The sequence below is a fragment of the Erpetoichthys calabaricus genome, chromosome 9, assembly GCF_900747795.2.
Source record: "Erpetoichthys calabaricus chromosome 9, fErpCal1.3, whole genome shotgun sequence".
In the NCBI taxonomy this organism is placed as follows: domain Eukaryota; kingdom Metazoa; phylum Chordata; class Cladistia; order Polypteriformes; family Polypteridae; genus Erpetoichthys; species Erpetoichthys calabaricus.
This window is the reverse complement of record NC_041402.2, coordinates 50,537,400-50,564,980: the sequence shown is the minus strand read 5'-3', so window position 1 is coordinate 50,564,980 and position 27,581 is coordinate 50,537,400.

Here is a 27,581-nt window from a genome sequence, read left to right as displayed (position 1 = left end):
ACGTGTTATACTTTAACAAAGGTGCAAAAGGTACACTTGCCCTGCTAAAGAAAGTTTGCACAGAGAGCTTTTTAAAGCTAAAGGCAGAGATAAAAACTATCATGAAAGATTACACAGTGTCAATTCCGGACACTTCACACTCTATGGCCTACAGAGTTGGCTTCTACACTTAATGTCACATAACAGCTCAGTATCCTCAATCTAAAGAAGTAAGGCACTAGCTAAGTTGTTGAGAATATTATTATAAGAGTATGCAGTTATGTGATGAAACAAACAATTGCCCAATTCACCAGTCTTTCCATTTTCCAGCTTTGGGTCTTTAGAAGACAATAGAACATTTGCTGGTGCAGAATATGTATTTTGAGGCAGAAGGAGTGATTTCACAAGTGATTTCCTGACCCCAAGGCACACCGTGCCCCATTTGCAGACCTGCATTTCTTTCAACTTGGAGAATTTAAGTGACCAACAAACATAGCTTATTCACCTGAAGTGCACAAGTAACCTCAAATCTAAGTTCAGAAAATCACAGGGAATTTAGTAGTCTTTATTCTGTTTGTATTTTACAATGAAGCACAGGAGTGACTGTGACATTGACAAAGAAGAACTAAAATACAGAAACCCTCCACAGTTTTGTATTCTTGCATAAACAGTCTACAGGTCCAAAACTTTCATAATTATGAGTTCAATCTAATTGTTATTTGTGAAATACTGTACATATTTAAAATGTATATAATGTATCTCTTCAGTGAATAAATCAGTTTCACATCACAGTTTAATTATAACCAATGCTTGGAAAAAGTTGGGACGGTATTGAAAATGCAAATAAAAGTAAACATTTACAAAATTCTCTTTGACTTGTAATCCATCACAAACAGTATAAAGACAAGATATTTAATGTTTAGTCTGGTCAAGTTCATTTTTTTTGTAAATATACATCCATTCTTGCCATAAGAATCTGAAACACATTCCAAAAAAAGTTGTGATGGGGCAATTTAGGGCCAATAATACGTTTTAAAAAAAAAAAAAGAAAATAATGATGTGAGTAAAAACAGATGATATTTAGTCGGTGATTGAAATTATGCTTTGGAATTGAAGCTGCATCCAGGAAAGGCCTAGTCTTTCAGGAGCAAAGATGCACTGAAGATTGCCAGTTTTTCCACAAATGTGCGGGAAAAACCATTTAAGCATTTAAAAACATTTTTTCTCAATGTCAGATTGAAAGGGATTTTGGTATTTCACTCCCCATGATGCATAATATCTCTCCATCCATCCATTATCCAACCCGCTATATCTTAACTACTACAGGGTTACGGGGGTCTGCTGAAGCCAATCCCAGCCAACACAGGGCACACAGCAGGAAACAAACCCCGGGTGGGGCGCCAGACCACCGCAGGGCGAACACACACACACGCACACACCAAGCACACACTAGGGTCAATTTAGAATCGCCAATGCACCTGATCTGCATGTCTTTGGACTGTGGAAGGAAACCGGAGCACCCGGAGGAAACCCACGCAGACACGGGGAGAACATGCAAACTCCACACAGGGATGACCCAGGAAGCGAACTGGGTCTCCTAACTGCGAGGCAGCAGCGCTACACAATGCGCCACCGTGCTGCCCATAATATCTCTCTATTTATAAAAAAAAATCTTGGGAGGCTTGGAAGGAGACGATACGTGATCTTATCGGAAGACAATTTTATGTCCTGTGAGAGACCCTTTAATGTCACACAAGGCAAGGCAGTGAAATAAAAGGTCAGCTGCTGTACAGGCTTTTAAATGATCGATACACAGTGCGTGCGCCAGCAGCAGCAGGAGAAAGACAGCAGCTGATCAGACCGTATCTCCTCAGCGTGTGTTCAGCAGAATTGAAAATGCGATTGGCAGAGATGCGAAGTGGCTGGAGCGTAGCACGCCTGGGGGGGATGAGAGGGGGTGGGCAAGCAAAGCAAGCAGGGGGCAAAGCCCCCTAGTAATTAAAAGATTTCAGGTGGGGATTGAATTCTGTTTTGTTAGGTTTTGTCTTTTTGTTCCGGCTTTTTTTTTTTAAACTTCCTATTTTCTTTTTCTTTTCTTCTTTTTTTTTAGTTTGACGATGAAGTCATTTTTAGTATAAGTTTATCTTGATTGTATGCAAAGCTATTTTTTTCAAATATAACAAAAGAAATGTAAAAAAAAAAGATTTAAGGAATCTGGGGAAAATTCAGTGCATAAAGGGCAAGAGCACAAGCCTAAGATGTCTGCCCATGATCTCCGGTCCTTCAGACGGCATTGTATCAAGAACCATCACTCATTAATAAGTGATACACTTGTATAATCACATGAGCTTAAGAGCACTTTGGAAAATCTTTATCAAGTAACACAATACATAGTTACATCCACAAATGCTGGTTACAACTGTACTTTGAAAAAAGGAAGTCATAAGTTAACAGTGTCCATTGACTTCCCTGGGATTGGAGGCATCTGGGATGGACCATCACACAATAGAGATCTGTATTGTGGCCAGACAAATCAGTATTTTGCGTCCTTTTTGGAGAGAAACGAATGTTGCAGGGCAAAGAAGAAAAGGACCATCCAGATTGTTACCAGCTAAAAGTCCAGCATTGAGGATGTGTCAATGCCCTGGGCAAGACTAACCTGCACTTCTGTGAATGCGCCATTAATGGCAAAAAGTACTTGCAGATTTTGGAGCAACATTTGTAACCTTCAAGACGTCAAGAAGCCCAGGCATATTTCAGCAAGACAGTGCAAATCAACATTCTGCGTGCATTACAGAGGTATGGCTACAATGGAAGGGGGTGCAGGTGCTTGGCAGCAACAAAGACTCACTACTGTTGTATACCTTGAGGTATTTGCATGAGAAAAAATAACACCTGAAACACTCACTCAAATAATTTGACGTTTTCAGTATCTAAACATTTATTAACTGTTGTGAGAAGGGAAAGCAACATTACAAAATAGTAAACTTTTTACTTTCCAAACTTTTTTTGGAATATGTTACAAGTATCAAAATCAAAATAAGTGTTTATTTCTGAAAAAATAAAATTCATTAGTTGTAACATTGAATAATGGGTTGTTATATCCTGTTCAGGTAAAAAATCATTTACTATCATTCACTGCTTTCTATTTTTATTTGCCTTTTCCATACAGTCCCATCTTTTTCCGGGCTGAGGTTATACAGTCATATGAAAAAGTTTGGGAACCTGTTTTTGTCTTGGTAGAGTAATATTTTGCTCTACTTTCCCCTATTGTATTATTAATATGTAGCCTTTGTCAGAATGCTTAATCTCACAGACTTACCACTGTTTATAAGGTATTATTGTATATAACTTATCCCCACCTTCCCTTCTATATCTATAACCTCAGGCAATTAGATGTAGTAAAAAGACAAGCAGAAGTTAAGTTACAGTTTAAATAATGTATTATTGATAATATTCATAAATAATAACAAAATGCAAAGTATATTTGAATATTGGCAACCATACAACCTGATTAAATGGTGATATGTAGTTCAGGCGGCACACAGACTTGTGGTTACTTAAATGTCTCTAGTTAAGGCATCATTGGTGCTCAGCTTTTAGCCACATGTCTGTTCAAAATGGCTGCTGAGCTGTGCTCTTCATTGTGTTCTCTTCATCATCACAGGTTAGCAAGAGAGATGCTTCTTCATCATATGTTGGTTAGTAAGAGAGAGAGTGTGAGGTTAAACACATACATTTATAGATGTTCTGTCCAACCCCTACAGCCAATAGGGCGTCGTAGTACTTAAAGGCTTCTGAACCAAGCCAATTCCAAACAGCCATATTTCAGACCAATGGGGGAAATAGAACATCTTAACACCTGCCCTCAAACCATATGTTAAAGTACACCTTAGCCCATTTGCGGGGGTAGAAATGTCTTTCGCAAAGAAACACTTGGCAAACTGGTTTAAGACACATCCCCCAAATCCTGTCGTAAAATTCAAACAGACCCATTCCAAAAGGGGGGGGGGGGTAAACATTAAATTAATAATAATAATAATACATTTTATTTATACAAGGAGCCTTTCAGAGAACTCAAGGACACCGAACAAACAATAAATAAATAAATAAACAAAAGACACAATTATAAACAACTTAAAACATCAGAAAATCTAAAAATTAAAACCAAACAAAACTACTATAATCAGGAGGAAAAAGAAAAAGCCATTTTAAACAGATGTGTTTTAAGTTTACATTTGAAGGATGAATATGATTTGATATCTCGGAGATCCGCAGGTAATGAATTCCACAGCTTGGGAGCAGAACGGCTGAAAGCTCTGCTCCCCATGGTGGTTAGATGGGCGGAGGGATGGTCAGATGGGTGGAGGAAGATGATCTAAGGTTATGGGATGGAATGGCAACATGAAGAAGGTCAGACAGATATGGAGGGCCGAGGTTATGGATGGCCTTAAATGTTAATAGCAGAATCTTAAAATCAATACGAAACTTGATCGGGAGCCAATGAAGCTGCTGCAAGACCGGAGTAATATGGTGAATAGATGGGGTTCGAGTGATGATACGTGCTGCAGAATTCTGAACTAACTGAAGCTTATGAAGAGATTTATTAGGGAGACCAATGAGGAGTGAATTGCAATAGTCCAGCCGAGAAGTGACAAGACTATGAACAAGAATGGCAGTGGTATGAGAAGTGAGGGAGGGGCGAATGCGATTAATATTACGTAGGTGGAAGTAAGCAGACCGGGTAATGTTATTAATGTGACATTGGAAAGAGAGAGTACTGTTGAGGATGACACCCAGACTCTTGACCTGAGATGATGGGGAAACAACAGAGTTATCAATAATAAGAGAAAGATTATTGGTTTTGGATAATGATGATTTTGTTCGGATAATGATGATTTTGAACCAATGAGGAGAACCTCAGTTTTGTGACTGTTTAATTTAAGAAAATTCGAAGAAAACCAGGATTTAATTTCAGCAATGCAGTCAATAAGCGAGGGTGGTGGAAAAGAGGAGGTGGGTTTACCAGCAAGGTAGAGCTGGGTGTCATCAGCATAACAGTGAAAATTAATGTTATATTTGCGAAAAATATTGCCAAGGGGAAGAAGGTAAATAATAAAAAGAAGAGGCCCCAGGACAGAGCCCTGGGGCACACCAGAAGTAACAGCGGTGGGTTGGGATGTGAAGGTTTTAAGCTGTATGAACTGAGTGCGGCCTAAGAGGTAGGATCTAAACCAATCAAGTGGAGTGTGAGTAATGCCAATCAAAGATAATCTATTAAGGAGAGTGGTATGACAAATAGTATCAAAGGCCACACTCAGATCAAGGAGGATGAGAATAGGAATTAGGCCAGAATCAGCAGCCATAAGGAGGTTATTGGTAATTTTAACAAGTGCCGTTTCTGTACTATGAAGAGGGCGAAAACCAGACTGGAACTTTTCATATAGATTATTGTGAGATAAGTGGGTGTGAAGTTGGATAGCTACTCTTTTTTCAAGAATCTTGGAGATAAAGGGCAAGTTAGAAATGGGGCGAAAATTATTGAAATTAGTAGGATCAGCACCAGGTTTTTTTTAGTATTGGGGTTATAGCAGCAGTTTTGAAAGATGAGGGAATAATACCAGTAGTAAGAGAAGAGTGAATGATGGCAGAAATGAGAGGGACTAGAGAGGGGAGGCAGGCTTTAACCAGAACTATAGGCAGGGGGTCCAGCTGACAAGTTGATGACTTGGATTTGCAAATGAGATCTGAGATTTCAGAGGAAGTGGGAAGCTGGAAAGAAGAGAAAGAGTGAATAGGCGAGTGTAGTTCAGAAGGAATACAGAGAGGATCTGGACCAAGGTGCTGATGTATGTTTTGGATTTTCTCATTGAAAAAAGACATAAGAGAATGACAGAAAGCAGTTGAGTAAAGATGAGATGGTAAAGAGTCTGGAGGTTGTGTAACATTATTAAGTAAAGAAAACAAAGACTTGGTGTTACCTGTATTACGAGCAATTAACTGAGTGTAATAATTAGATTTGGTTTGAGCTATACAATCCTTGTAATAGAGAAGATGATTTTTATACATCTCTTTGTGGACAAAGAGTCCACAATTACACAAATTACATTGCTTTGACAAAATTACAAATAAAGGCATACAAAATATTCATCAAGTTATATATAAAAACTCACATCACAACAGAACACCTCTTAATTCTTTGGATTTTTGTTTATCATTGGCTGAGCTTTCAAAGCAGCAACTTCCTTTTAATATATGACATGCCTTATGGAAACAATAGTATTTCAGCAGTGACATTAAGTTTATTGGATTAACAGAAGATATGCAATATGCATCATAACAAAATTTGGGCACCCCAACAGAGATATTACAATACTTAGTAGAGTCTCCTTTTACAAATATAACAGCCTCTAGACGTCTCCTATAGCATTTGTTGACTGTTTGGATTCTGGATGGAGGTATTATTAACCATTCTTCCATACAAAATCTCTCCAGTTCAGTTAAATTTGATGGCTGCCAAGCATGGACAACCTGCTTCAAATCATCCCATAGATTTTCAATAAAATTCAAGTCAGGGGACTGTGACGGCCATTCCAGAACATTGTACTTCTCCCTCTGCATGAATGCCTTTGTAGATTTCGAACTGTGTTTTGACTCATTGTCTTGTTGGAATATCCAACCCCTGCGTAACTTCAACTTTGTGATTGATGCTTGAACATTATCCTGAAGAATTTGTTGAATTCATCCAACTCTTGACTTTAACAAGGGCCCCAGTCCCTGAACTAGCCACACAGTCCCACAGCATGATGGAAACTCCACCAAATTTGACAGTAGGTAGCAGGTGTTTTTCTTGGAATGCAGTGTTCTTCTTCCGCCATGCAAAGCACTTTTTGTTATGACCAAATAACTCAATTTTTGCCTCATCAGTCCAAAGCAGTTTGTTCCAAAATGAATCTGGTTTGTCTAAATGAGCATTTGCATACAACAAGTGACTCTGTTTATGGCGTGAGTGCAGAAAGGGTTTCTTTCTCATACAGATGTTCTTTGTGCAAATTGCGCTGAATTGTAGAACGATGTACAGATACACCATCTGCACCAAGATGTTCTTGCAGGTCTTTGAATGTGATCTGTGGGTTGTCTGTAACCATTCTCACAATTCTGCACATATGCCACTCCTGTATTTTTCTTGGCCTGCCAGACCTGCTGGGTTTAACAGCAACTGTGCCTGTGGCCTTCCATTTCCTGATTACATTCCTTACAGTTGAAACTGACAGTTTAAACCTCTGAGATAGCTTTTTGTAGCCTTCCCCTAAACCATGATACTGAACAATCTTTGTTTTCAGATTTTTTGAGAGTTGCTTTGAGGATTCCATGCTGTCACTCTTCAGAGGGGAGTCAAAGGGAAGCACAACTTGCAATTCACCACCTTAAATACCTTTTCTCATGATTGGACACACCTGTCTATGAAGTTCAAGCCTTAACAAGCTAATCCAACCAATTTGGAAGTTGCAAGTAATCAGTATTGAGCAGTTACATGCATTCAAATCAGCAAAATTACAAGGGGACCCAAATTTTTGCACAGCCATTTTTTCACATTTGATTTAATTTCATACAACTAAATACTGCTTCACTAAAAATCTTTGTTCGGAAAACACCCCAGTACCCAGTACATGTTCCTAGGAAATGAAAGACATACCACTGTTATCTTTTTTGTTGAAAGTAGAGTAAATTATTATGCAGGCTGAGAGGGGTTCCCAAACTTTTTCATATGACTTTACATCTAATATACTCTTAAACTTGGCAGTGTATGTTCAGGTTAATGTAAAGTCTATTGTTAATCTATATTGAGAAAAATCATATTTATCCTTGATAACTACATACTGTAGATCACATACATACAAAATAAATTTTAGTTATAGTAGCTGCACTCAAAAAAGGTTTTTAGCTGAAAAAAAACATTTTTTCTAAATGCCACATACCACTTAAATGAGAATGCTTAAGATGCGAATCTGCAAACTAAATTATAGATTTCACCACAATGTTTGTACTGAAAGCATTGGAAATTATAAGAAAGCTTTTATGTTTAATGTGAGCACCACCAAGATAAAGCATAGCAAGAAAAATAATGAGGCTCTCACTGGCACCAAGAAAACCACTTGCAATGCCACTGTGAGAAGGAAGGTGCCTCTGGACTGTAAAACTTACTTGGTGCCCTTGAAATGCAATGAGCAGGTGTGCCAGCACCTTTTTGAGGGCTTTTTGAGGGCTACTGTTGAAAACCTCTACATACCTGAACGTTGCTAAGCAGCAGGCAACCCAGAAGATGCTAAACAGTCTCATTAGAAAAACTGAGAACATGAAGGAGTGTCAAGAAGACAGATAAGCCAGCGGGTGTCAGCAGAAAGTTCACATCTGAGATTTTACCACTGCTTTGTGCCACATTTGTTGTACATTTTTCCTTGCTTACTTATCATTCTTCCACACAATCCATATGCTGAAATAATGTAATCCAATTTATGGCTGCAAGAACTTTTTATATTACCTGTTGTAAAATGAAAATAGAGACTATGTTCCCGTGTTATCTTAAATAATGGCTAATTTAACAAATGAGAAAGAAAAATTCCTCCCAACTTTAGTTGTTATGGCACAAAATTGCATCAGATCTTGCATGCAATGCCTTATTAATATTGCTTTGATAGCATGGCAGAAATTCTGCCAATCACCTTGTCTCTAGGCCCCTACTCCAACCAACTTATCAAACAACTCAATTACTATATATATTACTCAATTACATCAACAACTCCTACCACTTCAACTGGAATGGCCAGTGACGAGTCCACCTCTGACCATCAGTGTAGGCTGTCGAAAACTTAAGACCAATTAAAGAGACAATTGAGGAAGCTATACACAGGAAAAGCTGCAGAACCAGACTGAGTCAGTCCTCAATTTTCTTAAGGCCTGCGCTGACCAACCTTGTGTCATCCTCTGTCACCTGTTCTGTTTGTCCACAAGACTTCAGAAAGTGCCGCTGCTGTGGATAACAAACTGCATTGTTCCTGTACCAAAGAAAGCAGGTACCTCTTTACATAATGACTACAGACAAGTGGCACTTGGGGTACACATGATGAAGATGTTTGAGAGACTGGTCCTGGTCTACATGAGTCCTCCTGTGGTAGACCCACTGCAGGACCCACTGCAGTTTCCCTGTCGGACAAAGACTGGAGTGGAGGATACAATGCTCTATCTGCTCCACAAGGCTTATTCTCACCTGGACAAAGAACTATAGGGATTATATTTTTTGATTTCTTTACTTCCATCAATGCCATTCAGCCATCTCTTTTAAGGAGTACACTCAGAGATGCAGGTGGATGAGCCTATGGCATCTTGGATAATGGACTTTCTGTCAGGCAGACTGCAGTTTGTGAGACTCAAGGACTGTGTTTCTGATATGGATGTGTGCAATACTGTAGCACAGCAAGGAACAGTCTTCTTTTCTCTTCACTCAGTATACCTCAGGCTATTAATAAGCACCACATACAGTAAGTCACTTGCAGAAATTTTCAGATGATTTTGCACTGATGGGGTGTATTGATAAAGGGGATGGGACAGAGTATAGGAGTCAGATGGAAGACTGTGTTTCTTAGTGCAAACAGAATTGTCTGCATCTTAACAACAGCAAAACCAAGGAACTGGTTATCGACTTTCACCACACCAAAGAGTCTTTATGTCCAGTGACTATTCAAGGAGTGGGTGTAGAGGTGGTCCACTCCTACAACTACTTGGGGGTCTACATTAATGACAGGTTGGACTGGTGTCAGAACAGAGAGGAACTATATAAGAAAACCAAGAGCAGGCTCTTTGTCCTTAGGAGACTGCATTCCTTTAATGTGAGAAGTGACATCCTTCACATCTTCTACAGCTCAGTGATGGCCAATGTGATTTTCTATGCTGTGGTGTACTGGGCTGGTAGCATCACTTCAAGAAAGGCCCACCAAATCAACAAGCTAATTAAAAGGGCAAGCACAGGACACACTCTGAACCTCCAGGAGGTAGTAGCAAAGGAGACAATGAAAACAAAACTGAGTACAATTATGAACAATGCTGCATCTCTCTGACACACTAACACTGAGTACTTCCAGCCAATGAATTAATCAGCAGAAGTGTGTCAAGAAACGCTACTGGGACTCCTTTATAACAACAGCTATACATCTGCATAATCCCTCACTGTGACTGTGACAGCCAAGTCAGAAGTTTTCCTTCTTTTTAATTTTCTTACTTTATAGTCATGGTGCGGTGTGTTCAGACCAATGTCTTTATATTTATTTATTTATCTATCTATATATTTATGTATTTAAAGAGCTTCTGTAAAAAGCCAGATTTCCTCCTGGGGACAAATAAAGTTCTATCTATCTATCTATCCTTACATTATCTATTCTTAATAATTATCTTCCCATGGGCTCACCACCTATGGGAGGGGCCAAGGAGGTCGGGTGCAGTGTGAGTTGGGTGGTGGCCGAAGGCGGGGACCTTGGCGGTCCGATCCTCGGCTACAGAAGCTGGCTCTTGGGACGTGGAATGTCACCTCTCTGAAGGGGAAGGAGCCTGAGCTTGTGCGTCGGGCTCACCTCGACGCACAGCTTGGACTCTGGAACCAATCTCCTTGAGAGGGGCTGGACTCTCTACCACTTTGGAGTTGCCCCCGGTGAGAGGCGCCGAGCGGGTGTGGGCATACTTATTGCCCCCCAACTTGGAGCCTGTACATTGGGGTTTACCCCGGTAGATGAGAGGGTAGCCTCCCTCCGCCTTCGGGTGGGGGGACGGGTCCTAACTGTTGTTTGTGCGTATGCACCGAACAGCAGTTTGGGGTACCCACCCTTTTTGGAGTCCCTGGAGGTGGTGCTAGAGGGCATACCTTCTGGGGACTCCCTCGTACTGCTGGGAGACTTCAATGCTCACGTGGGCAATGACAGTGAGACCTGGAAGGGCATGATTGGGAGGAATGGCCCCCCCGATCTGAACCCGAGTGGTGTTTTGTTATTGGACTTCTGTGCTCGTCACGGATTGTCCATAATGAACACCATGTTCAAGCATAGGGGTGTTCATATGTGCACTTGGCACCAGGACACCCTAGGCCTCAGTTCGATGATCGACTTTGTGGTCGTGTCGTCGGACTTGCGGCCACATGTCTTGGACACTCGGGTGAAAAGAGGGGCGGAGCTGTCAACTGATCACCACCTGGTGATGAGTTGGCTTCGATGGTGGGGGAGGATGCCGGTCAGGCCTGGTAGGCCCAAACGTGTTGTGAGGGTCTGCTGGGAACGTCTGGCAAAGCCCCCTGTCAGAAGTAGCTTCAACTCCCACCTCCGGCAGAACTTCGACCCGAGGGAGGTGGGGGACATTGAGTCCGAATGGGCCACGTTCCGTGCCTCTATTGTTGAGGCGGCTGACCGGAGCTGTGGTCGTAACGTGGTCGGTGCCTGTCATGGCGGCAATCCCCAAACCCGTTGGTGGACACCGGCGGTGAGGGATGCTGTCAAGCTGAAGAAGGAGTCCTACCGGTCCCTTTTGTCCTGTGGGACTCTGGAGGCAGCTAATAGGTACCAGCAGGCCAAGCGGAATGCAGCTTCGGTGGTTGCTGAGGCAAAAACTCGGGCATGGGAGGAGTTTGGGGAGGCCATGGAGAACGACTTTTGGACGCCTTTGAGGAGATTCTGGTCCACCGTCCGGCGTCTCAGGAGGCGGAAGCAGTGCAGTGTCAACACTGTATATGGTGGGGATGGTACGCTGCTGACCTCGACTCGGGACGTTGTGGGTCGGTGGGGGGAGTACTTCGAAGACCTCCTCAATCCCAATAACATGCCTTCCAATGAGGAAGCAGAGCCTGGGGACACGGAGGTGGGTTCCCCCATCTCTGGGACTGAGGTCACCGAGGTGGTCAAAAAACTCCTTGGTGGCAGGGCCCCGGGGGTGGATGAGATATGCCCGGAGTTCCTCAAGGCTCTGGATGTTGTAGGGCTGTTTTGGTTGACACGTCTCTACAACATCGCATGGACATCAGGGACAGTGCCTCTGGATTGGCAGACCGGGGTGGTGGTCCCCCTCTTTAAGAAGGGGGACCAGAGGGTGTGTTCCAACTACAGAGGGATCACACTCCTCAGCCTCCCTGGAAAAGTCTATTCGGGGGTTCTGTTGGATAGTTGAACCTCAGATTCAGGAGGAACAGTGTGGTTTTCGTCCTGGATGTGGAACAGTGGACCAGTGGACCAGCTCTACACCCTTAGCAGAGTCCTGAAGGGTGCATGGGAGTTCGCCCAACCAGTCTACATGTGTTTTGTGGACTTGGAAAAGGCGTTCGACCGTGTTCCTCGGGGAATCCTGTGGGGGGTGCTCCGGGAGTATGGAGTACCGGACCCCCTGATAAGGGCTGTTCGGTCCCTGTACAACCGGTGTCAGAGCTTGGTCTGCATTGCCGGCAGTAAGTCGAATCCGTTTCCAGTGAGAGTTGGACTCCGCCAGGGCTGCCCTTTGTCACCGATTCTGTTCATAACTTTTATGGACAGAATTTCTAGGCGCAGCCAGGGTGTTGAGGGGGTCCGGTTTGGTGGACTCAGGATTGGGTCACTGCTTTTTGCAGATGATGTTGTCCTGTTTGCTTCATCAGGCCGTGATCTTCAGCTCTCCCTGGATTGGTTCACAGCTGAGTGTGAAGCGGCTGGGATGGGAATCAGCACCTCCAAATCCGAGACCATGGTCCTCAGCCTGGAGAATGGTGGAATGCCCTCTCAGGGTTGGTAGCGAGATCTTGCCTCAAGTGGAGGAGTTCAAGTATCTCGGGGTCTTGTTCACGAGTGAGGGAAGAATGGAGCGTGAGATCGACAGGCGGATCAGTGCGGCGTCCGCAGTGATGCGGGCTCTGCATCGGTCTGTCGTGGTGAAAAAGGAGCTGAGCCATAAGGCAAAGCTCTCAATTTACCGGTCGATCTATGTTCCTACCCTCACCTATGGTCATGAGCTATGGGTAGTGACCGAAAGAACGAGATCGCGAATACAAGCGGCTGAAATGAGTTTCCTCCGCAGGGTGTCTGGGTTCTCCCTTAAAGATAGGGTGAGAAGCTCAGTCATCCGGGAGGGGCTCAGAGTAGAGCTGCTGCTCCTCCGCATCAAGAGGAGTCAGATGAGGTGGCTTGGGCATATGATCAGGATGCCTCTTGGACGCCTCCCTGGTGAGGTGTTCCGGGCACGTCCAACCAGGAGGAGGCCCCGGGGAAGACCCAGGAAACGCTGGAGGGACTATGTCTCCCGGCTGGCCTGGGAACGCCTCGGGATTCTCCCGGAAGAGCTAGAAGAAGTGGCCGGGGAGAGGGAAGTCTGGGCATCTCTGTTCAAGCTGCTGCCCCCGCGACCCGACCTCGGATAAGCGGAAGAGAATGGATGGATGGATAATATAATTATTTTGTTTTATTTACAATTTCTGTTCTTGATGCCTTCACAACAATCATTTTTAAAGTTATAGCCAGTGAGTTAAACTTTAAGCAGAAACTGTAAAACTTTTCTAAAAATACCTTTTATTCCTAGCAGTAATCTTTCAGCTACTATCTCATGTTACATACTACATCCTGTTTGACATATTTCAATTTGTTTTTCAGCTTGCTTTATTCTAACTATATTTTACTATCCTTTGATGTAGGAAACACCGGTCAGGGAATAAAAACATTAAGGTGGATGCCCTGTCTTGTCAGTATGATACCAAGAATGAAGACCACACTTCAGAGAACATAATTCCATCTGAAAACGTTTGAGCATCTTTGACACTTTCACAGACAGAGCTAGTAGTTGAAAAAGAAAGATTCATAGACTGAATTTTATTACCCGTAGAAGCAAGTGCTCACAATGTTCTGACTAAACTATTTTAGCCTGATAATATTTCGACTGGTTTATTTTCCAGTAAGGAAAATGTGCAATAAATACTAAGTTTGGAAGAGTTTTAATGAATTTTGAAATTTTAATATTTAAAAAATTTAGTTTCCAATTATGAAATGCTTCTGGATTCCAGATATACAGTATGCACCAAGAGGGCACACTTTAACTGTTAGTGACCTATACTATTAACTGGTGTTTGGCAGGCTAAGATCGCCCATCCAGGAGTAGCATGTTGATGTGTTTTATTATCACTTTAATAACTTCAAATTAATACTCTTCCATTTTCCACTTCCAAAAATGTCAACATTTTGTTCCTAATAGGATTTAAATATTTCAATGTCAGTTTGTTTTTTTTTTTTTATTTTTATCTAGTATTTGCAGAAAAAAATATTTTCAGCTTATTTTGTTAATAATGTGCACAATCACACAGTGGTTACTCTACAATCAGCTCTTGTTACTGATCGTGTGCATGAATGTGCCAGCCTGTGATGTTATCCTTTCAATTTTAATGAAATTTCAGGTTCACATATGATAATAAACTTCAACTTAAACCTGTTCACACCCCTAGACGATATGGACGCTTGTCTAAAAATGCTGAAAGATTACCTTCACGTTGCTCCCTTCTGTGCAGCTGCTTTGTCAAGCGACATGCTTCCCACACGGTGCTTCGCATACTTAAAAGCTCGAAGGGCACGTATTGATTTTTGATTGTTTGCTTTTTTCTCTCTCTGACATTCTCTGCTCCTGACGGAGGGGGTGTGAGCAGGGGGGCTGTTCGCACACAAGCCTAGAGGATACGGACGCTCCTCTAAAAAATGCTGAAAGACTACCTTTACATTGTACATCCTTGCAGCTGCTTTGTGCGGCAGTGCTTCACATACTTAAAAGCCAAACAGCCCTATTGATTTTTGTTTGCTTTTTTCTCTCTCTCTCCGACATTCTCTGCTCCTGACGCGCACTCCTTTGAAGAGGAAGATATGTTTGCATTCTTTTAATTGTGAGACGGAACTGTCATCGCTGTCATGGAGCACAGTTTAAACTTTTGAAAAAGAGACAAATGTTTGTTTGCAGTGTTTGAATAAAGTTCCTGTCACTCTACAACAGGGGTCTCCAAACTTTTCAGCCCGAGGGCCGCATTAACTATCAAACAACAGTTTGGGGGCCGACTACACACTCGAGGTCCAAATAAAAAAGAATCAAAACATAGATGTTGTTTTTAATTATTTATTTAATATTATTTTATTCAGTTATTATTTAATAACACATTGATACACTACACATGAACACCTGTATTAGTGGGAATGGTGAAATTGTTTCCTGGATGCCAAAATAGCAGACATTTCTGGCTTTAGATTTGATGTCCCTAACATCAACAGTGACCTGAGATTATCATCAGACAAGTTTGTTCTCAAATTGTTCTTCATGTATTTCATTCTTGAAAATGTTTGTTCACACAAGTATGTTGTTCCAAAGATTGAAAGGTACCTTGATGCAAAAGTTTTGACATTAGGAAAGTCTTCCTTGGGCAAAAACTGGTAAAAACCCACCAGTCCTTCTTTGAACTTGTCCCTAAGGAAGTCATTTGCTTGCAACTCAATGACCTCCAGCTGCAGTTCATCTGGGCAACTGGCCACATCTGCTTCAAATGGGTTTTGAAACAAACAGTCTCACTTCTTCTGCCTTTGAATCCAAGTCAGAAAACCGCTCCTGAAACTGCAGCTGGAGGTCTTTGATGATCTCGCATGCAAATGACGTGGGAATCTCAGCTGTTGCTTCAGCCATGAAGACCTTGCACTGCTGAAAGTGCGTCAAGTTGTTGGCCTGTACTTGTTCCAAAAACAAGACAAGTTTAGATCTGAAGGCCTTTAGCTGGGTGTATAGATCAGAAACTAGATTTTTCTCTCCTTGTAGTTTTAGGTTCAGAAAATTTAAATGACTAGTTATGTCTGCAGCAAAGGCCAATTTCCATACCCACTTTTCATCAGATAGTAATGGCTGTGGCTTGCCTCTACTTTCCAGGAAGTCACCTATGTCCTTTCTTAATTCAAATACTCGGCTCATAACTTTCTCACAACTTAGCCATCTTACTGCTGTGTAATATGGTAAATCTTGCAATTCTGTGTCAGTATCTTTCAACATGTCTCTGAACTGTCTATGGTTGAGCCCATGTGACCTTATTAAATTCACCATCTTCACCACAGGATTCAGTACACTGCTAATGTCCACATATTTAGCACACAAAGCTTGCTGGTGAATAATACAGTGCAGGAACATTGGTTGTGGAATGTTTTTCTCATTACACATCTGCTTCACTTGTCCAACCAAGCCTTTCTTTATGCCACTCATGTTCTTTCCTCCATCAACAGTCAGGCAACTGAGGTTAGTCCAGTCCAAGTTATAATCAGCAAATGTTTTTTTCAATTCATTGAATATATCCTTTCCGGTAACAGTGCCATACATGCTATGTAGGGAAGCCAGCTCTTGTGTTATGTTCATGTCTTCATCCACACCTCTAATGAACACAAGCAGTTGAGAGGTGGAACAGCTGTCCAGCGATTCATCCATTGCAATTGAAAAATGGCGAAACTTGCTTGCATTTTTCGCTATTTGAGTCACAATGTTTTCACCCATGTCTACAACACGGCGGGCAATGGTATTTGCACCCAAAGCTACATTTTTAAATTGTTTCAACTTTTCTGGGCAAAGTTCCTCAGCCACCTCCAACAAACATTCCTTCACTACTTCACCATCTGTAAACGGTTTGCCACTTTTAGCCAGGACGTAGGCAACTTTATAACTGGCCTTAGTTAAGGATTCATTTTCATTTGAGGATTTACTGAACAATGCCCTCTGAGATGTGAGTTGATTTTGTAATTTAGAAAATTTTTCGGCACGAACTTTACCCTCCAACTGTGCATATTTCTCCTGATGTTTGCTTCGATGATGATGGCGCAGGTTGTATTCTTTCATCACAGCCACGGTTTTGTTGCAAATCACCCACAATGCTTTCTCGCCGGATTTGATGAAGAAGTATTTCAAACTCCATTCTTCTTGAAATTGCCGACACTCATCGTCTATTTTTCTTTTCCTCTTCTCAGCCATTGTTGGGCACTAAAATAAAGTGACTTCAACATGAATAAATAGTGAAACTGAAAGTATCTTGCACACAATATCGCTCAAAAAACCTGATTATGTGAATTAATTTCGTCGCAATTATAGCTGCAAATGACCCAAAAAATTTTTTAAAAATTCTTATGATTTCTTAAGTTAAACTTACCTGAATATAGTCTGCAAATATATCCACTTATGGTAGAGAGATTGTTGCTTTTAATGTTTCCTCTTCAGAGTATTCGGAAAATTCTTGTTAAACTAACGACATTCCCAATACTTTATACACACTGGTAAGTAATTACGCGAAGGAAATTATCACTAAATAAAATAGAGTGCAACATGTTTCGCAATTAGACTCTAACTGACACCAATACCTCCTCATCGCAGCAGTCAACCGCAACTGGCAAACTGTGATCAAAATAATCAAGTCTTGAACAAGCAGCAAACCATTTAAAAACTCTGCCACTAGATGGCGTTATATCATCTCATTGACTGTGAACAGAAGTAGAAAAAATAAGCAGCGAATAAGGTTTTGCAATGTAGTGATCAGTTGAAAAACATAACACACTACTGCGCGCCTCTATTTTAATTCGGTAAAAACGTAACGTCCACGTAAGCGGCGGCTGATCTTGGCAGGATACACGTAAATTTCCGTAATTTTTTTCCGTAGATAAAAAAGTCTCCATGGGCCGGATGAGAGGGCCAGATGCGGCCCGCGGGCCATAGTTTGGAGACCCCTGCTCTACAACCTCCTGTGTTTCTGGGCAAATCTGTGACCCAAGCATGACAATATAAAAATAACCATATAAACATATGGTTTCTACTTCGTGGATTTTCACCTTTCATGGGGGGGTCTGGAACGCAACCCCCGCGATAGAGGAGGGATTACTGTACACCAATTTTGGGGGTTTGGTGCATGTCTGTGTAATTAGTGTTTATAGCTTATGGACAGTCCCTTCAAAGGTACATTTTAACAGCTAAACATCCATCCATCCATTATCCAACCCGCTATATCCTAACTACAGGGTCACGGGGGTCTGCTGGAGCCAATCCCAGCCAACACAGGGCACAAGGCAGGAAACAAACCCTGGGCAGGGCGCCAGCTCACCGCAGGGCACGCTCACACACACCCACACACCAACCACACACTAGGGACAATTTAGGATCGCCAATGCACCTAACCCGCATGTCTTTGGACTATGGAAGGAAACCGGAGTACCCGGAGGAATCCCACGCAGACACAGGTAGAACACGCAAACTCCATGCAGGGAGGACCCGAGAAGTGAACTCGGGTCTCCTAACTGCGAGGCAGCAGCGCTACCCACTGTGCCACCGTGCTGCCCCAGCTAAACATTTGGTAGTAATATTAGTTTCCACTTCATTTAGATTATATAATTTACTTTTTTCTCTGATAGAAATCCTCAGTTTATGTTCTCTTTTGGAAAGCATTTTGTACACATTTGTGTATTAAAATAAAATATGAGATATAGGGATCACCCATAGGTAAAAAAAAAACTAACGTTAATCAATAGTTAAAAAATTTCAAATGTAATATGTCAGTTTCCAGTCAGACTGGAAAGTATTGCCCATCAAGACATTTCTGAAATTAAATAAATTTAGTAGTACTGTTTTTTTTCTAAATTTGAGTATGCATAGCTACAATTCATCAATCCATATAGATAGATAGATAGATAGATCTTTATTGTCATTGTCACTTTTACAAAGGAACAATGAAATTGAAGGTGCAGTCGACTCAATGTGAGGCATAAGAGTTAAAAAGACAAGAAGAGAGAAAATAATAACAAACCGAATAGTAATAAAAGTACTTTACAAAATATACAAATTGCACTTGTTAAATGTACAAATTACACTGGTTAAGGTCTATATTGCACATTGGGAGAATGATATTGAGCAGTTTTATTCTGAGTTCAGGGCCATGATTGCTTTTCAATAAAAGCTCTTTTTAAGGCTGTTTGTCCTGGTTTTCATTGCTCTGTATCTGTTGCCCGATGGCAAAAGCTGGAAGAGGCAATGACCAGGATGTGATGAATCCTGTGAAATGTCTATTGCTTTTTAGCAGCATCGAGAGGTGTAGATTTGTTCCAGAGTGGGGAGGGTACAACCAATTGTTCTCTCCACTGTCCTGATGACCCTGTGGAGCGCTTTCTTTTCTGAGGAAGTGCAGCTGCCGTACCACACACACAGTCCGTACGTGAGCACACTCTCGATGGAACAGTGATAAAAGGCAAGGAGCAGATTTTTGAGGAGATGGTTCTTTCTGAGGATTCTCAGAAAATACAGTCTCTGCTGTGCCTTCTTCAGCAGCTCCTTGGTATTGGCGCTCCAGGTCAGGTCATCCTCCAGCTCAATGCCCAGAAATCTGATTATAAAATATATAATATTAAGCAGCAGGTTGGACCTCTTATGTACAGAGCAGATCTTTCTTCACTTTTCTGAATTCCCCATCACATCATGTGTCCCAACTTTATGCAATTTTTTTTGTTTCTTTCAGTTTTGCTCTGCAGTTCTAAGCCTGGTCTAGATTTGCAGATCTGTAGAACATCTTTATACTCATATTTTATAGATATTTCCCTAGTTTTTTGACAGAAGTAAGTAGGATAAAAATCTAAAGCTGAAGTACCGGCTTTACAAGCAGTTAATTCATTGATTCGTTCATAAATTTTCTGAACCTGTTTACTTCAATATATAATTGGGCAGACCTGTTGCCTGTGCTAGCTACATCATTATTAATATCAAGATGTATTTTTTTTGGTTTGCTTTGCTTCCTTGCTCAGAGAAAAATCTGTATGTCAGATTCAGCACTCAAGTTTCCCTGGGAAAGACAATTTAATCCTCTGTGTGTTAAGAACAAGTTATTCAGAGATTTCTCTCTCAGACATTTCTCTAATTCCCCAACAATCAATCTTTACCTTATATAGCAGCTTTCATTGAAAGTTTTATCAAAAAGAGTATTATAAAGCAAATAAAACTGCAATATGCAATGAATGATACTATACCTTAATGTACATACTGTAATAGTAGATATGAACAATATACTGAATCTACAAGAACAGTACATCAAAGAGGCAAGGATAAGATAAAAAAGAAAATTAAATGTCACAGCCTGAAAAAATCACTTTTACTAGCATATTGAAGATGGGTATGACTAGGACTATTTAATTTTTTATGTCTGCCTTTCTGTATTCATTTTATACCTACAGTGTGCTGGCTGCACGGTTACTGTATTTGTAATTTCTTAAATTAGACACAACATGCATTCTGCTTTATAAATTGCAGAAAACCTTCATACAAAATGAGCACATAAGATAAGGCAGCATACTGCTAAGTGTCCCTACATTACAACTCTTGAGGTGGGCCACAGTCTGTTCAGCGTTTACATAGGTTACTGAATTTGACAGTCTTACTCTGATGACCCTCTCAATAATGGGGGCTATAAATTTACTCAGTGACTGACTAAGTGAGTTTATGAGCAAGTATTTCCAGTTTGGGCCTGCACCTGTTCTGCACTGGTTCCTTCCCTATACCTAACTTTACTGGTGTTAGCTCAGGGACCTCTGACATCCCTTTGGATTGTGTTTGTTCAGAAAATGAATGCTGAATCAAATGTGAAAACCCATTAGTGAAAACATTATTATAATTATATTACTATAATTATTATTATCATTCTATATTAGTATTGACTTGTGTAATGAATAATTTGTGAAAATATTAGAAAAACCCAGCAATCATTTGGGTGGTTTAGATATATGAACAAATAGCACTGTATTTGTCCCCAGGTGGAAATTTGACTTTTCACAGTAGCTCTTTAAATAAATTAAATCACTTAAAAGGAAGAAAATTAAAACTGAAACTTCTGGCTTGACAGTCACAGTGGAGCATTATACAGGTATACTGTATTGCTGTTGGAATAAAGGAGCCCCAGTCACATCAGCACCTGGTGATGTCTATGAATTGCAGACTTCAAGCAGTCATTACATGAGACAATGTATTAAATATGACTGCTTTAATATACGTGCCCATTGCTACGTCTCAAACATTATGGTGCCTTGCAATGGGGGGACCGTGTCCAAAATTTTGATTTATACATGGTGTGCAAGTACCCTTAAAGTAATGTCAACAATGTGAACTTTAATCATGTCTGAAATGTTTAATTTGGAAATTTGTAAATGTAAACTGTTGAGCAGAGGGGTAAATCAAGGAAAAATGTGTCCCAAACATAATGGAGGGCACTGTATGTAAATAATAAATTAAAAATTAGTCACTTCAAGCAGTAATAGCTATTAGCAGCACTAATAATGTCTTGACTGAATTTTTAAACCAGCTTAATGCTAACTTGATAAAAAAAAAAGGTATTAATTTTTTATTAGAAACATGAAACTGGTAAAGTAACCTAAAGTCCATGGGGATACCATTTACAGCTTTGCCTAGGGCAGCAAAAACGCAAGAGCTTACCCTGGGTGTCAGAGGCTGGTTTTTGCCTCACACCTAATGCTCTTGAAAATGATTACCAAACCTATTAGATGATGTCTGTAAGCAGTTGTCATAAAAAAGGTTATCAGTTGTTGCTGCAAGCACTGCCTCATTGATATATAGTACAATGTATTTTTCAGTTGTTGTTTATGGATGTTTACATGTGTAATATTTGCATAGTTACATCTGAGGTTTTCAAGTAATGACTCATTAAAGACCAACTCCTGACAAGCATGAACTCACATTCTGTTGCTGCTGTCACTGTTCCCTTTAGTGTTATTGCTGATCATTTGCTGTCTAGATCTGATTCATCTATCACTTGATCAAGACAGCGAATGTTACGTGTTATTAAATATTTAGGAAAAGAGGGACTGAAACACAATGGATTCTCTTGTACATCATGAGTATCTACACAGATATCAAAAGGCACAGCTTTTGTGGGAATTACAAATAAAGGTTGTAAAAACTTCAAACTGGCAATGGGTTATTTTTTAATTCCAAAAAAATCACCAACACAGAAGCTGTGTCCTGATAAGTTATGTTCTTATGTTATTTAAATTCCTTTACTTTTCACATCCTTTGTAGTTTAGGCATGGAAATATCTATAAAATATCACTTGTTATTATGATTTAGTTTTACTTTAGCATTTTGCATATTTATATCATGGGTTGGGAAGAGTTTCCATCAATGATGTACAAAAAAATAAACATCAGATAGAAAGAGCAGAGATATTTAAATTCATTCTAAAATAAAATATATTTAAAACAAGGAGCACCCCTCAGACTCAATCAAATCACTGTCCATTTTGTTTTACTACTTATTATTTTTACTGTTACATGTTGACATTATTATTTTGCAGTTTTCACTGTTTATTTTTGTCATGGGTGCCACCATTTTCTGTGTATATTTCACTGCCATTTTGTGTGTTTGCTTTCATGGATTCCACCATTTTAGAGCTTTGGATGACGTGCTAGGCCTGTTACATCATTGCAGCCATGTTATAAAAGATGGATGCCAAATTTAATGGTGTACAAACTTTTAGCAATTGTCGTGGACTAGGAGGCACTAAATAGTTCCAAATGCACTTCCACAAATCAGGACTGGTTTCCCCTAGACTTTCTTGTATTTTCAGATATGGGGATGGATATTTGAGGAGTAAATCGCAAGACAATGATTATATTTTTATATTAGATACATTAAAGAGCCATCAACAGCAAATCAAATCAAATTAATAGTATATTGAGCAATTATTATAAAAGTAAAGTTGAATAAATTGGACTCTGCAGCTGCATGAATAAAAAAGTACCACTTCTGGTGAGCAGAATAGCTCAAAAGTTGAAAGAAATCTATGTTTTCTATCTAAAACTTGTATGACCTAACTGAAAGCGTACTCAAGTTATCATGTTTACATAGACACACACAGAGACATAATTCCAAAAACTGTATTTTTGTATGATTACAATACTTTCCCTGTACTTACTTATACGAGAATGTAAAAATGGTCAATAGATGTGGTATACTGCCAAAGCCTGTCTAGAATAAGAGCAAAAACAGAATCTTTATAATTGTAATAAAACACCAGCTCAATAGAGCACAAAAGCAAAAAGGAGTTGTCTAAAACACAAAGAATTCCAAGCTAACAAAGTCCCAATACAGAACCTAAAGATGAAATCAATAGGAAGAGAGCAGAAAGTCAAATCCATAAACCAGAAAAAGCACTATTAAGCACAAGTAAACTCACCGTGCTCCCAGGCACATTTGAAATGAATTGCCAGCATCTGTGGGAGACTCTCTGGATTTATAGGGTTGAGGGCAGTTCCTAGAAGTGATTGGCAGGTGGTCCTGTCTCTTGGAGAACTACCACAAAGCACATGTAACATAAGACATGCAGCTTATATACATATATCAAATCAATAGCAAAAAATATTGCGCATAACCAACAAAAGTAACATTAATATAATCAACATAAAATGAAAGAATAAAAAAATGAACAAAAAAAACATAAAAGATGTATTTGACCCCAGCCAGGGGATGAGCCCAGGCCGAGATATGACAGCAAAGTAAACTTGACTGTTTTTTTAAGATGTTTTCTTGATAGGAAATTTTAAGTTTTGACTTTAGATTTAGATTTTTTTTTAAGTTAAAATTTAGCACAATACCTTAAACGTGATTGTCAATGTCTTGTCTTATTTGTTTTGACCTTGGTTAAGCAATATGATACAGGTAACCCGGTATAAATGTATAAACATTACCAGCAGGTAAGCTCAAGATTTGATCTGAGGGCATAAATACGGTATAAAAAGTTGAGGATGAAATTTATTCATATGATGGAAGAAGAATTCATTAGTGAAAGGTTATGCTAGTAAAATAAATCTGAAGTAAGTTTACTTGAAACCCTCCTATATAGTTTGACATGTGATACATTATGGCACATGTATCTTTAATTAAAGTATACAATAAAGAGGAATTCTTAGAGACATTTCAAAATGTTGTGCTAAAATGTATGCATAATGTAGCCATGGAAAGTTGATGGCTCAGTAGTACAGTGTCAGATTTTATTTTGCTATTTAATCATTAAACATTTAAAAACAATACATTTTCAAGCAAAACAATTTATTAGAACTAGTTTCTGGCTTTGATTGCTTAAAAACCTCAAGTTTAATGTTGTCACAGAAACTTAGTTTTGCTATGTCTAACTTCTGTCATTCTGGTTGTTGTAAAAAACTCTGCCACTCTAATTTACCTTTCTGTCTCGATTAAGTGGAACAATTCTAAATGGTAATGTGACTCATGTAAAACCTACAGTTTCCTGTGAATCTAACATGTATGCCTTTCGTATGTGAATGAAAACCAGAGGACCTAGTGTGGTGGATAGGCAGGGGATGGCAGGAATGATGAGGACAATGCCAGGGGCAGCATTTGCCCCTCTATGAAGTAAATGGTCCAGATGCATATCTTCCTTGGAAACATACAATAAATTAAGGACTGGTGGACCAGTATGGAAAATTTAAGTACTCCTGTGTAATTAAAATGGACATCGTATATCAATTTTGCACCAGTCTTTGACCCTTAAACTTCTAAAAAGTTGGAAAATGGATAGATATTGGACATGCCAGCACCTTTTGGCTGTTTGAGGACATACAGCCTGGAAGATACACATAACTTGTGGCCCTTAAGTGGTGATAAGGGATGCATGGACACCCAGGGAAAATAGAGAAAGCTCAAGTCACATGTTGTTGCTGTTCATGCAGAGCCGCACTGAAGCCAGAAGTGATTCGTGTAAGATACTTGAACAGACTAAGAGTGAGATGAGTGTAGAGCTGACGGGAGAATGTTGACAAGTGCTGTACAGATGGCAAAGAAGTCAACATTTACAGAAAGAAATAAAACATAAAGTCATTTTTAAAGCTTGAAGAATGATTTGGGAACTTGGGCAGGTGGACAATCCACCCCATGAATATTCAGGGACAGTGGACCTGTTCCATAAATGCCTCAAGAGTCATTGTGTGTTTATTATATTGCTTCAATTACTGTTTTCCGGATATTACCAGTTGTTGGCTTATCCTTTTGTTATTTATTTAATAAAGTAGGCTTGTGATAAATATGTTTGAATTATTCTGTGTTCAAGGAAGCTACAACAGAGCCCACTTAGTGTATAGACCATGTACTCAAACAAAGGATAACATTCAGACTTCAAGCAGGTGGTACCTGAGTCTCTGGGGCTGTGAAGCATCAGCACTAAGTATCATGTAACCATAAAAGCAAACATCTTTCTTATATATCTGTATTTGAAATATATAATCTCTATTCCAACAAAATAAGAAATCGAAGAAGACATTTTAAATGTCACGATGCAAAATTCAAGAGGCTGTTATATATGAAAAGATATACAGTACAGTTGTCACTATATACTTCAAAGCATACAAAAAAGTGGATTTCAAACTTTCAATTAAGCATAAATCAGTCTACAGAATGATCTTGCTTGCTGTTTCTCATTTCCAGAAATAGAATATTCAGCAAAGGATCTGCACAGCTGAGAAAGTTTTGAAGCATTAGGAGGTAAGCGTCTATTCAGAACATGTCTATTCAATGCTGGATCTAAGCTGCATTTGAAAGAAGAGGAACTGAAAAGGCTTGCAGAACATTTAAATATGCACACATTCATCTATAGAGTGAAGATTTTTTTTTGTGTTGAAAGTGAAATGAAGTTTGGGATCTAATTAACAAGAAGATCATATACTATAAGTACATATACACCTTCTTAAAACACACACACACACGTGTGAGTTCTGGGTTTGTTAATCTCAGACAACAAAGAGTTAAATGTATAATAAATCCATTAGGTTTATTACCTTTTTCCTAAAAATCTTGGTATGCAGCAGCAGCACATCTATTTGCATACACTGACACAACCAGCAGATGGATTCATAAAACAAACCTGTAATTATGTTATCAAAGCCTCATTTAAAATGAGTGATTCAGGCTCTTTCGAACAAGTAAAAGCTAAATAAATGTAAGCATATGCAAAAGATAAAGATGTTGCCTGCAATTTCCGTTTTTATTTTTGGGCCCAGGCAGCTTAGTGATAATATGGAATTTAAAGTCATGGAGGAGACCAGAAGGTCATTGGTGTGAAATTTGGTTAGGATGAGTGGTGAACAAAACAGACACTTGTTTAATAAACCTTTGTTATGTTTGTGCTCTATTGGGGTGCTACGTATAGCATCTTCAATAATGTCTACAATCCAAAAAATCAAAAGGTGAAATGAGCGAAGCAATTTTTTATTCTGGTCATTTTTAAAGTTCTTTTTGATACTTGATGAAGAGCACTAAGAGAAACTTGTTGTGCCCCGGCTACATTCACACCTGTTGTGCTTTCTGTGTATAGTTTGCTTGCTCTTTGCATGTGTTTTGTCCTATGACTCTAGTTTTTCACTCTACACTCAGGTTGATTGGGTTATTTAAAGTTGCCAGTGACATTACTGTGCAGTTTTAATTGCTGATTTAGAGTTTGTTTTCTTTCTGGCTATAGTTTCTGCAAGTCATTCTGACCAACCTGTCATCCTGTAGAAAAGGATAGAACTTATTTATCCCCAGGGGGAAATTTGGCTTTTTACAGAAGCTCGATAGATAGATAAATAGATAGATATTGGTGTGAACTAATAAGAAAATTAAAAAGAAAGAAGACTTCTGACTTGCTTGTCAGAGTCACATTGAGGTATTATTGCTGTTGGTATAAAGGAGCTCCAGTAGTGTTTCTGGACACACTTAAGATGAATAATTCATTGGCTGAAAGTACTGAGTGTGTCATGGAGAGGATGTGCACCATTGTTCATAATGGCACTCTGTTTTGTTTTAACTCTCTCTTTTGCTGCTACCTCACTGGGGTCAAGATTGTGTCCTATAACCGAGCTTGCCCTTTAACTTGTTGAAGTGATGTTACCAGCCGAGCACACTACAGCACAGAAAATTGCACTGGCCATCACAGAGTTAAAGTTCCTCCATGTTCCAAGACCATTCTAAAATGTCATTAATGCGGACCCCCAAGTACATGTAGGAGTGGACAACCTCTACATCCACTCCCTGAACAGAGACTAAACATAGAGACTCTTTGGTGCAGTGAAAGTCAATAATCAGTTCCTTGGGTTTGCTGATGTTAAGATGCAGACAATTCTCTTTGCACCTAGAAATAAAGTTCTCCACCTGACCTCCTATACTCTGTCTCACCCGCTTTATCAATATACCCTATAAGTGCAGAATCATCTGAGAATTTCTGCAAGTGGCATGACCTGGTGTAATATTTACACTCTGTGATGTACTGGGGGGAGTGAAGAGAAAAGAAGATAGGACTTCCCCTTGTTATGCTCCAGTGTTGCTTACATCCGTATCATAGAGTCCTTGAGTCTCACAAACTGAGGTCTGCCTAACAGATACTCCATTATCAGGAGACCATAGGCACATCTACCCGCATATGTTTGTGTTTAACTCTTAACAGAGATGGCAGCATGGTACTGAAGGCACTGGGGAAATCATAAAACATAATCCTTATAGTGCTGCCAGCTTTGTTGAGGTGAGAGTAA